Source organism: Macaca thibetana, chromosome 8 (assembly GCF_024542745.1).
Source record: "Macaca thibetana thibetana isolate TM-01 chromosome 8, ASM2454274v1, whole genome shotgun sequence".
Taxonomy (NCBI): Eukaryota; Metazoa; Chordata; class Mammalia; order Primates; family Cercopithecidae; genus Macaca; species Macaca thibetana.
In genome coordinates, this window is record NC_065585.1 from 81,242,921 (window position 1) to 81,252,767 (window position 9,847).

General features: G+C 39.3%; 1 long non-coding RNA gene across 1 annotated transcript; it reads right to left on the minus strand.

Moving 5' to 3' along the window:
- Positions 1-5,380: 5,380 nt before the first annotated feature.
- On the minus strand, positions 5,381-7,843 carry LOC126960609 (uncharacterized). Its single transcript, XR_007728078.1, has 3 exons — positions 7,504-7,843; positions 6,032-6,083; positions 5,381-5,504 (listed from the first exon to the last, which is right to left on the minus strand). It is a non-coding gene; the product is annotated as an uncharacterized LOC126960609 (long non-coding RNA).
- Between the last annotated feature and the right edge of the window lie 2,004 nt (positions 7,844-9,847).

Sequence of the window (9,847 nt, forward strand, 5' to 3'; positions counted from 1 at the left end):
GCAATGGTGCGATCTTGGCACGCTGCAACCTCCACCTCCCGGGTACAAGCAATTTTCCTGCCTCAGCCTCCCTAGTAGCTGAGATTACAGGTGCCTACCACCATGCCTGGCTAATTTTTGTGTTTTTAGTAGAGACGGGATTTCACCATGTTGGCCAGGCTGGTCTCAAACTCCTGACCTCAGGTGATCCGTCCGCCTTGGCCTTCCAAAATGCTCAGATTATAGGCGTAAGTTATTCCTTAGCTCTGGTACCTTAGCTGTAATGAGAAACCAGCAGGTGGTTTCCCAGCTGCAGTACATTTTTAAGTTGCGCAACATCTCTGAGCATCAATTTTCTCATCTACCAATTGGAAATAAAAACCATTGTTAGTTGTTGTAAAGATTTGTAAAGATTAAATAATATAGCGTTGTTAGAAAGATTAAATGAAATTTATATAAAGTGCTAAGGAGAGTTCCTACTACATACTAGGTGCTAAATAAATACCAGTTATTATTAGAATTATTAATGTATGGCCATGTAAATGCAATATGGGGACCCCATTCTGAAAGTCTAATCAGAGTTATCTGTTTAACCTCTTCCTGCAGTCCACAATATCCCGCTGACCTCTGGCTTACTGCAAAACACCAGCAGAAGCAGAATGAACAAGTACAGAAAATTGATTAAGTCTGGACATAGAAGGTCTCCATACTGAAATACCAATGACAAACAAAGCAGTGAGACTTCACCAAGGTAGTTAGAATCCAGGCAGTATGAGCATCCTTGAAGATGACATTTGCAACATCTGAATCATCCAGTCAGCAGAAGTTGAATGTCCTTGTGCCAAGATCTGTTCTGGGCACCGAAAACTCAGCAGTGAACAAAGAGACAAGTTCCTCTTAAGCTTTTGAACTAGTTAGGAGGGAAAAATTAGGTGGAGTTGAAGAAAGTACAGAGCTGATGCAGTGCCCTCCCTCCCAGGATGCCCTCAGAGCCTTCTCTGACTCCTCTGTGACCCAGTTGTATATCAGTCAGCATCAAAGTGGCATTTATTTTATTTTCTCATATAAATTCCCAATCTTTTCCTCTTCTCCAATCCCACTGACACTACCCTCAGCCAGGTCTTCACCCTCACTTGCTTTGGTTACTAGACTAGTTCCTTATCTGGTCTACCTGCCATTGATCTCAACAACCACTGAAATGCCCCTTTCTACTTCATCTGAAAAACTTCTACTTAACCTTCAAAACCCCAATTCACCTGCTCCATGGAGTCACGCTCAGAAACCTCCTCGCCTCACATTCTAACACTGGTAAAACTAATTATATTTACTTCACAATTTATTTGTGCTTTGCTTTATTGTTTTTAGTGTTTTGTTTTGTTTCAGAAATGAGGTCATCTCAATATATTGCTCAGGCTGGACACTCAAATTTCCGAATTCAAGCCAACCTCCCCCCTCAGCCTCCTACATAGCTGGGACTACAAGCACACACCACCATGTCAGGCCACATAATTTATTAATTTGGTTAAGCTTCCAGAATATCACTGCTATACTGTGACAGAATCCATTTATTCATTTGATAAATGGTTATTAAATTTGTACCCTGGACGAGGTGCTGTGGTAGGTGCTGGAGATGAAAGAGTGAATGAGGCAGACTAAACCCCCCATCTCAGGGACCCAGCAATTCTACCTCCTTGTCTTGAAGATGGAGGTCATGTCTTGTTACCTGAGTGCTCCTGGCCTGTGGCCTGTGTTTGGGGTTTATTGAATGTCAGCCACATCACCATAATTTGATCCAGAGAGAGGAGGAAAAGCTGACTTTGGCCAGGCCCAGCCCACCAGGTTCAATAACAGTATTAGGCAAATTCCCTACATCACCCAGTGCAGGGAAAGGTCCCTTCTTCCTTTCTCTAATATGGAGAGGAGACAAATATACATCCTCGAAGGATTCTTAGTGTTTATCCCTTTATCCCACTGTTTTTAATTATATGTGGAAAAAAACATCCAGTTCCCTTCATGGCAAGTCAACATTTTTTAATCTTCGTTTTAAGGTAAAATCAGTCATTTTCTATCACCCACAAATATTTTCTTTAACTGTTATGCCAAAAAACTTTGAATGAAACAATTCCTAAATTTTCCCCTCCGGAGAATTGTTATCATCAGAGCAGACTGTATAAGCATACAGATTGAGAGATGATGCCAAGATCACAGGACTCTACAAGGTTTAAAATTTAAAATTGTTGCTCCTTCAACATAATGGCTTCTGGATAATCAGCATGACCATCAGATACGAGAAAGAATGGGTGGTGCCGGTAGGGGAGGAGCTACTTTCAGGGATCGTGTTATTAATGAAATGATTATTATTACTAAAATAAGGTGTAATAAGGCTATCTTAGTCAGCTTGGGCTGCCCTAACAAAATACTGTAGATGGGGTGGTTAAAATGACAGAAATGTATTTCACATGGTTCTAGAGGTTGGAAGTCCAAGATCAAGGATGCAGCAGATTCAGTGTCTGGTGAGGGCCCTCTTCCTGCTATGCAGATGCCTATCTTTCTCCTTGCATCTTTCCTGGTGGACAGAGATAATTGTTCATGCCTCTTCTGGTAAGGGTACTAATCCCATTCATGAGGGCTCCATCCTCATAACCTAATTACCTACTAAAGGCCCCATCTCCTAATACCATCAATTGGAGTTTTAGGCTTCAACAGTGGGACACAGTCACTCCACAGAAAGCATTATTAAATAAGCATAAGAAATTATAAAAGAACCATATAAAGTAAGAAGGCCAGCCTAAATAAAACTTCAAAGCAGTAGAATAATAATGTCTTACATTTTCACATATGTCATTTTCTGCCAGGCCATCAGTTAAATGAGTACCTGAGCCACTATGTGCCTTACCAGAACTGTACTTTTGGCATGATACAAATATTGAGGGAACTTATCAGAACTAGGCCTTTATTTTGCTTCTTCTATTTATTTTAGGATTAACTCATTCATTTTGCGCATTTATTCAACATTGTTAATATATATTATATGCCAGCCATTGTATCCTAGGCCTTGAGGATACAGAATAAAAAAACGATCATCCCTCCCTGTTAGGAGCTTATAGTTTGGAGTGAAGACAGACAAGCAAACCCTCATAATCCAGGGTCACATAAGCTGTGCCAGAGTTAAGTGTTGAAGACTGGGATCTCTCAAGACAAGCACAGAGTCTGATGAGGGGAACAGGGAAGGCTTTCTGGAAGAGGTATGAGCAGCACTAAGGGAAATCCAGAAAGGAAGTATCAGGACAGTGAAGGTACAGAGTGCTAAGAAAACCTAAAGCACTTCAGAGAGTGACACATTGTTGATACGGGTGTCAAGGGGGGAGAAGTGTTAGATAGAAGTAAGGGCTGCAGTGCCTGTGTCACAGGGTTCCCCTTTACCAGAAACCTTTGGAGAAGGTCAATCTTGATGTCAGGTAATCATAGGCCTCTCCTGGGCCATCCTGGGAACATGACCAAGTCTACACACCCTCCACGGTCAACAGTGCAGAGCGGTATTGGTATGCTCTATTCAGTACCTTGCCTATGTCTTAGAACAAAGCAAGCATTCAACACATTTCAGTTGAATGAAATTTTAAGATAAACATTTGGGATATTGGTCCTGGTTTCATCTACTTTTTCAGCATTATGTTTTAATCTGATGTTAGTGTTTTTATCTCTAAAAATCTTTGAAAGAAAGTAGATTATAAGTAAGTTAGGTAAATGCATTTTTTAAATATATCTTCTTGCTTTATCCTCACAACTCAGTAGGTAAGTAAAAAACAATACTAAAGTGCCATTTAAAAAATAAGAAAATTAAAGACTTGTTATTCTGGCCAAGAAGGAGTAGCAAGGACTGGTTTTACCTGAAAGATCTCCCAGCCAGAACAACAAAAATACTGGAGAAAATGTATGAAACAACAGTTTTGAAGACACTGGATATCAAGTCATAAAGGCTAGGAATCCCTGAAGGGTAGAAAACAAATAAAAAACCCATCACTATTCAAGGTTCTTCCTTGAGAGAGGCTTCCAGGCCATGGAGAAGGCAAGGTGAGTCAGGCAGAACCCAGTGTCTCCCTGAGGTAAACAGATGAAGGTGAGAGTCAAGGGAGTAAGTCTGACGTTTGAAGAACAGAGTACTGGAGAGGAGAGAATTGTACAGAGAAAGAACTCCAGTGATCTGCAGAGGGGCTCCCCTGAGTATTCAGCAAAGCATGATCAGCTCATGCATGTGAGGAAAGTATGCTAGGCCAGAGGTAGAACCATCTGAGAGGATTAGAGGGAAGATTACCCAGAGTTCACACAGGGCCAAGAATGCTGCCTTCCCACCCACACTACCCCTACTTCCCCCAGTCAGACTGGAAATCCTCATGATTCACAGGGCATTAGATAAAGTACCCTGAAGGGTCTTTCCTCACAAACAGGGTGAAATTAATGCTAGATTAAATGCAGCTCTACACTCACCTAACAAAGCTTAAAAGCAATACTTGAAAGGATCCCACCGAGTTTTAAATAACTTAAAGGCATCCCAGAACAAAGCTCAAGAAGATCTGTGAGACTAAAAACCTACTCAAGACCCAATAAGATAAAATTCACACCCTGTCAAAAATTATCAGGCATGAAAAAAAGCTAGAAAATACAACTGATAATGAGGAGAAAAATCAACAAATCAAAGGAACCAAGAACTGACATATGCTAGAGAATTAGTAGACAAGGACATGAAATCAGTTGGTATAACTCTATTCCATATTTTCAAAAAGCTAGAGGAATAAAGGCATGGAAGATGTACAAAAAAAACCCAAATCCAACACCTGGAAGTGAAAACTACAATTTCGGAGATGAAAAATACACTGAATGAGATTAAGAGCAGATTTGAACAAATATGAGTAGAGCATCAGTGAGGTCTGGAACACCTTCAAATGGCCCACTGGAGGAGTGGGAAAGGCCTAATGAAACTGGAGTTCTCAAAGGAGAGGAAAGAGGGTAGGGAACAGAGGAAACATTTAGTTGCAATGAAACCAGCAAGAAACAGGGAGAAAACACCAAGGCATATCTTAAATTACTAACAACAATGAAACAAAAACTCAGCATATCCCTAACTTCCTTTTCATTATATAACAAGTGGGTCCATTCACAATGGTCAGACTTTATTCATACTTAAAGAGGTTATAGAAATGGATTGGCAAGGTATGGACTGGGAGTGAAAGAAGGAGGAGAAATAACTATCCAGGCATGAAGGTGGAGATGCAACCATGGAATCTTTAATAAAATTTTCTAACACTTCATGCACCTGACCAGTGTCACCAAGACCATGCTTCCGAGGGCAGTGAGGATACCCAACGTCACAGAGCATGGAGCCAGCACTTTGGTTCGGGTCACTGTCTCACCTACTTTCTTTAGTCTGCCTTCTTCCTCTCAGGTCTTAATTTTTGACTTCTTGGGATTATTATCTTGGTCAGTGTTTTTCTTCTTATTCTTTTTCAGTCACTAGATTTTCTCTTGCTCTGGAAAAAAAAAAAAAAAAAAAAAAAAAAAAAAAAAAAAAAAAAAGCCGTGTGGGGAGGGTAGTATATGTGGCATTTCCAAAGCTTATAAGACAAAGACAATTATCAATTATCTTTCCTTTTGCTCATTTGGCATTTGTAAAGTAGAAATTCCAGCTACTGCTTCATCACTTATCATTTATACACTGGAAAATGCTCATTCATTCATTATTTATCTGATGAGTATCCTCATTGATTTGTTTTTTCTTAAGGAATCTTTTCATTTCTTAGCTTGATTTTGCCTCTGTGATTTCTTATATTTCCATCTTAAATAATAATCAGAAGAACTATTGGTAGAAATCTAGAATGATATTTACTATCAAATTAAGTGTACTTTTAGGAGTTTCCCTGCCTGCCCTACCTGTCCACTCCACATACACCTAAATATTGTCTCCACTGAAGTTGAAATTCTTAAAATATAATATAGATTTTATTTAACTAAAAAGTATTCTATACCCTATTATACACAAACATCAAGCAAGACCTACCGGAGGGTGTAAAAACAAGTAACATTGACACTTCCCGTAGAAAGTCCACAATCTAGAAGCAGAGTTAGGAAAGACAAAACTATACAAAATTCAAGCCAAACCATTCTAAGTACTTCTTTATTAATAGGTATTTTTCTGAATAGTTTGTTCAGATACCAAAACAAAACAAAACAAAAACATTTCAAGTTACAAAATTATTGTTCTTTGTTCGAAATCAATTCAACATTAGTTGAGGCAGTATTCAGGCCTGGACTCATGAAATCCAACATGAATGTATGATTTTAAATAGTGCTCTTAAAGTTTTAGTCTTAACTAGTATTATTGTATGTAAACATACACCAAAAATATATAAAAATTATTAGGGCTATATTAAGCTTATGAAACTTAGAAACATGCTATAAGTCAGTGGGCCAAGAAAAATGAGCATCTTAGAGCCTAGAAGTTTTGACATCTGGAAACAAACCTTGCTTTAAACAATACGGGCACTACTTGTTTATCTGCTTATCTTTTTCTACTTACAAAATAATTGTTAGAAATGGTTATATCTAACAAATAGTATTATACTTGTTCATAATACATTATTCATAGTGATGTATAGTCTTGACATAGTTGTAACCATGAAAGGCAGGCCATGCAGGGAAAGATACAGCAGTTTGCCTTACAACTCCTTCTTGACCTCCTCACTTTCCTAAAAATTGCAAAGGTGAAGTAAATAGCGGTAGTGTTGCACTAACTGAATATAGAAAAAGGAAAGCTGCCAAGGAGAACTATTAAATGTATTTTATAATTATTTTTTCTTTCCAATTCTCTGGACCAGTCACAGCCAGATCAATCATGCAGAAATCAGAAACCGTGGTTCAGATGACTGAGCAATCAGGGTGGCAGGGCTGCCAGTCCATTTGTCAGACTTAGCCAGACAAGGACAGAGCCTAAAGGAGCTCAGGGGAAGAGTGAGCACGAGTTATGTTCTCTGGCCTTGGCAATGGAGGTAGAATGTCAAGGGGCAAATGGATGTCTGGGAGAAATGGGAGAAGAGAAGCACTTGAGCCTGGGAAAGGAGCCATGAACAGTGGGGTAACTGAAAAGTGTCTGGGGACATTTGTGTGTTATTTCTGAAAGAAAAAAAAAAAAAGCTAGTTGCAGGAAAATAGCTTTATTTTCATTTCTGAACTGTTTTATAGGTGATTTCCATAGAAATACTTTTCCCCTCTAAACAATCCAGCATACATAGTCTGAGGATTTTCTCCTTTCTATCCTAGCAGCAGTGTTCATATCCTAACACTCCTGCAGTTAAAAGTGTTCTACTCTGCTTCATCATCTACGCCTCCTTTCTTTCCTTTGTTATGAATGCTCTGCCTAGCAAGACAAAAGATTCTTTCTAGAAATAGCAAAGAGATGGAAGTGGAGGAATGAGGGAAGGAAGAAGGGAGATTGGGAGGGGAGGAAAGAGGAGAAGGAGAATGAAAGGATACAGGAGGAGGATGAAGCAGGAAGGCGTGGCCTATGTATGGCATCTTCGTTGGTCTATTGTTGCCTTTCTTTCTCTGGGTTGGCCTTGCTGATAGCTGCAGCCTAGGTAGGTGATAGCCTGCTGCTGCTGCTGCTGCTGCTGCTGCTGCTGCTGCTGCTGCTGCTGCTGCTGCTGCTGCTGCTTCAGGCGCTCTTCACCATTGTGATGCATTAATGAAGTGGCGCTGCCCCGTCACACCTCATCAGCAGTCCTGTGCAGGCAGAATGAAATCACTCCTATTGACCCCCTGGCATATTTATAGGCTCTGTCTTTCTGCTGAGACTGGTAGTTATCACCTTCCCTTCCCCGTGTTGTGTTTATTCAGCAGCATGCTAAATCACACCCGGGCACAAGTGGAGCATTCATCAGGAACCACGAGCCCCTCTTTCAGTCTGCCAAACCTATCCAATTACTGAGGCTGGAAGAGCCTGCACAAACCCTTCTGCCAGGCAAGTTCTCTTGTCTGCACCCTCTAAAAATAATACCTTCTGAGCTCCGCACGCTTCCCCATCCAATCTTCACATTGACTTTGAACTGGCAGAGCACTCATTTATCCTTCATTGGCTTTGTCTCCGAGACCCCCCTTTTCTTCTTAAACAATGAGAAAGAGATGCTGCATTTCTTTCTAGAGGGGATAGGGGAGGATGTGCGTAGATTCACTTCCCATTCTTCTCTCTATTTTCTTGGCTACCTCTTCAGATGTGCAAGTTGTACATTCAAGTTCTTCTGAAGGGCAGCTGCACTCTGGTCCCATGCTGCCCTCTGTCTTTCTGTTTCTTGCTAAAGATGTTACAGAGTTCTTTAACCAGTAAGTTGGGAGAAACTGTTAAAATTACTGGAAAAATTGTGTCACTTCGGTTGAAAGTCATGAGAGCTAGATCCAGGCATTCCTTTAAAAGTTGACAGATGATGGTAAATTGTTTAAACGTATATATCTCTTAACATATATATTAATTTGTTAGGAGTTTTGGTTTTTTAACAATATTTTTACATTTTCAACTTTTCTTAATGTATCTTATTTTTTAGATTAGAAAAAAAGCAAAGATTAATAGTATTAAAGCTAAATATGTGGCTTGCAATGCTTTCTGAAGCTTATTACAATGGAATATTTATGATTTAGGATTTTTTTTTTAATTATGAGAGATAGAGTTGTGTAACAGCAACAAAACCTACCTAAGACTCAGAAAACCCGGATTCTTGTCCCAGCATCTTTGCCTCTAACTAGAATTGTGACCTTGTAAGTCATTAATCACTCTGGGCTTTAGCTCCCTTATCTATGGTTCTGTCTAGAGCTAACACATCCATACTTACAAGCATAGGACCGAACAAAGGGAGCCAGACCAAATGATCATTTGATTAATAGCCAAGCTATTTGTGAGACCTGGGACAAAGGTTTATTACTTCCCTTATCCCCAGAGACTAATGCATAATAGCTGGTAAAGCCACAGGAGTAACACACAAAGCATACGGAAGACACCTAGATCAAGCATCAATCAACCTTACAGGGTGTGCTTGTACATACTTAACGAGTTCTAAAAAAACAAAAAAAATTAAACTTATTTGTAGCCTTTGCCAATTTCTGTGCTGTAGATATCCCCCACCATGATAAATTTCAAGCTACCAACTTGATTTCACTGATGGAAGAGCTAGAAAAAAATGCTAAATAAATTCTTAAGAGCTCATACAAGGGCACGCCCCACCTCCTTCCAGAGATCAACTGGGCTTTGAGTGGGAAATGGCAGAATTTTATTGAGAGCCAGAGATATAAGATGAAGATAGTAAAGAAAGGGAGCTTATCTTAATAGAGTTGTTTTGAATACTTCTCAAAAGTGTCATAGCAATATCTCTAACAACTTTGAAAAAAGAGTGGGAAGTATTTTGATGCCTCCAATCTGTCTGGATATGTAATCCAAAGACAAGTTAGAAGAAAATTTCTTTAAAATTTCAAAGTAAATTTAAAATGTCAACTTTGCATTCTATTTTGGGAATATCTGGGATGACTTTAATACAAAATAGTATAAAAATAATAATATAAACATTTTTTGCAAATTGGAAAAAAAGCTTTCGTATACCTCTAGCATATCAACATGTAATTTCAATAAAAGACTCAAAACTCAAACCACAACTTGAAGGATTTAGAAAGGCTTTTCCCATAAAGGAAAGAAGAGTGGAAAGGAAGGAGAGAAGGAAGGGAGGAAAGAAGAGAGATGGGAAGGGAGGGAGGCAGACAAAACAAACTGTATAAAAACACTATCACAGGGAAGAGATGATTTGAAAAGTAGATGCCACAATTGGGAAATTCTTGT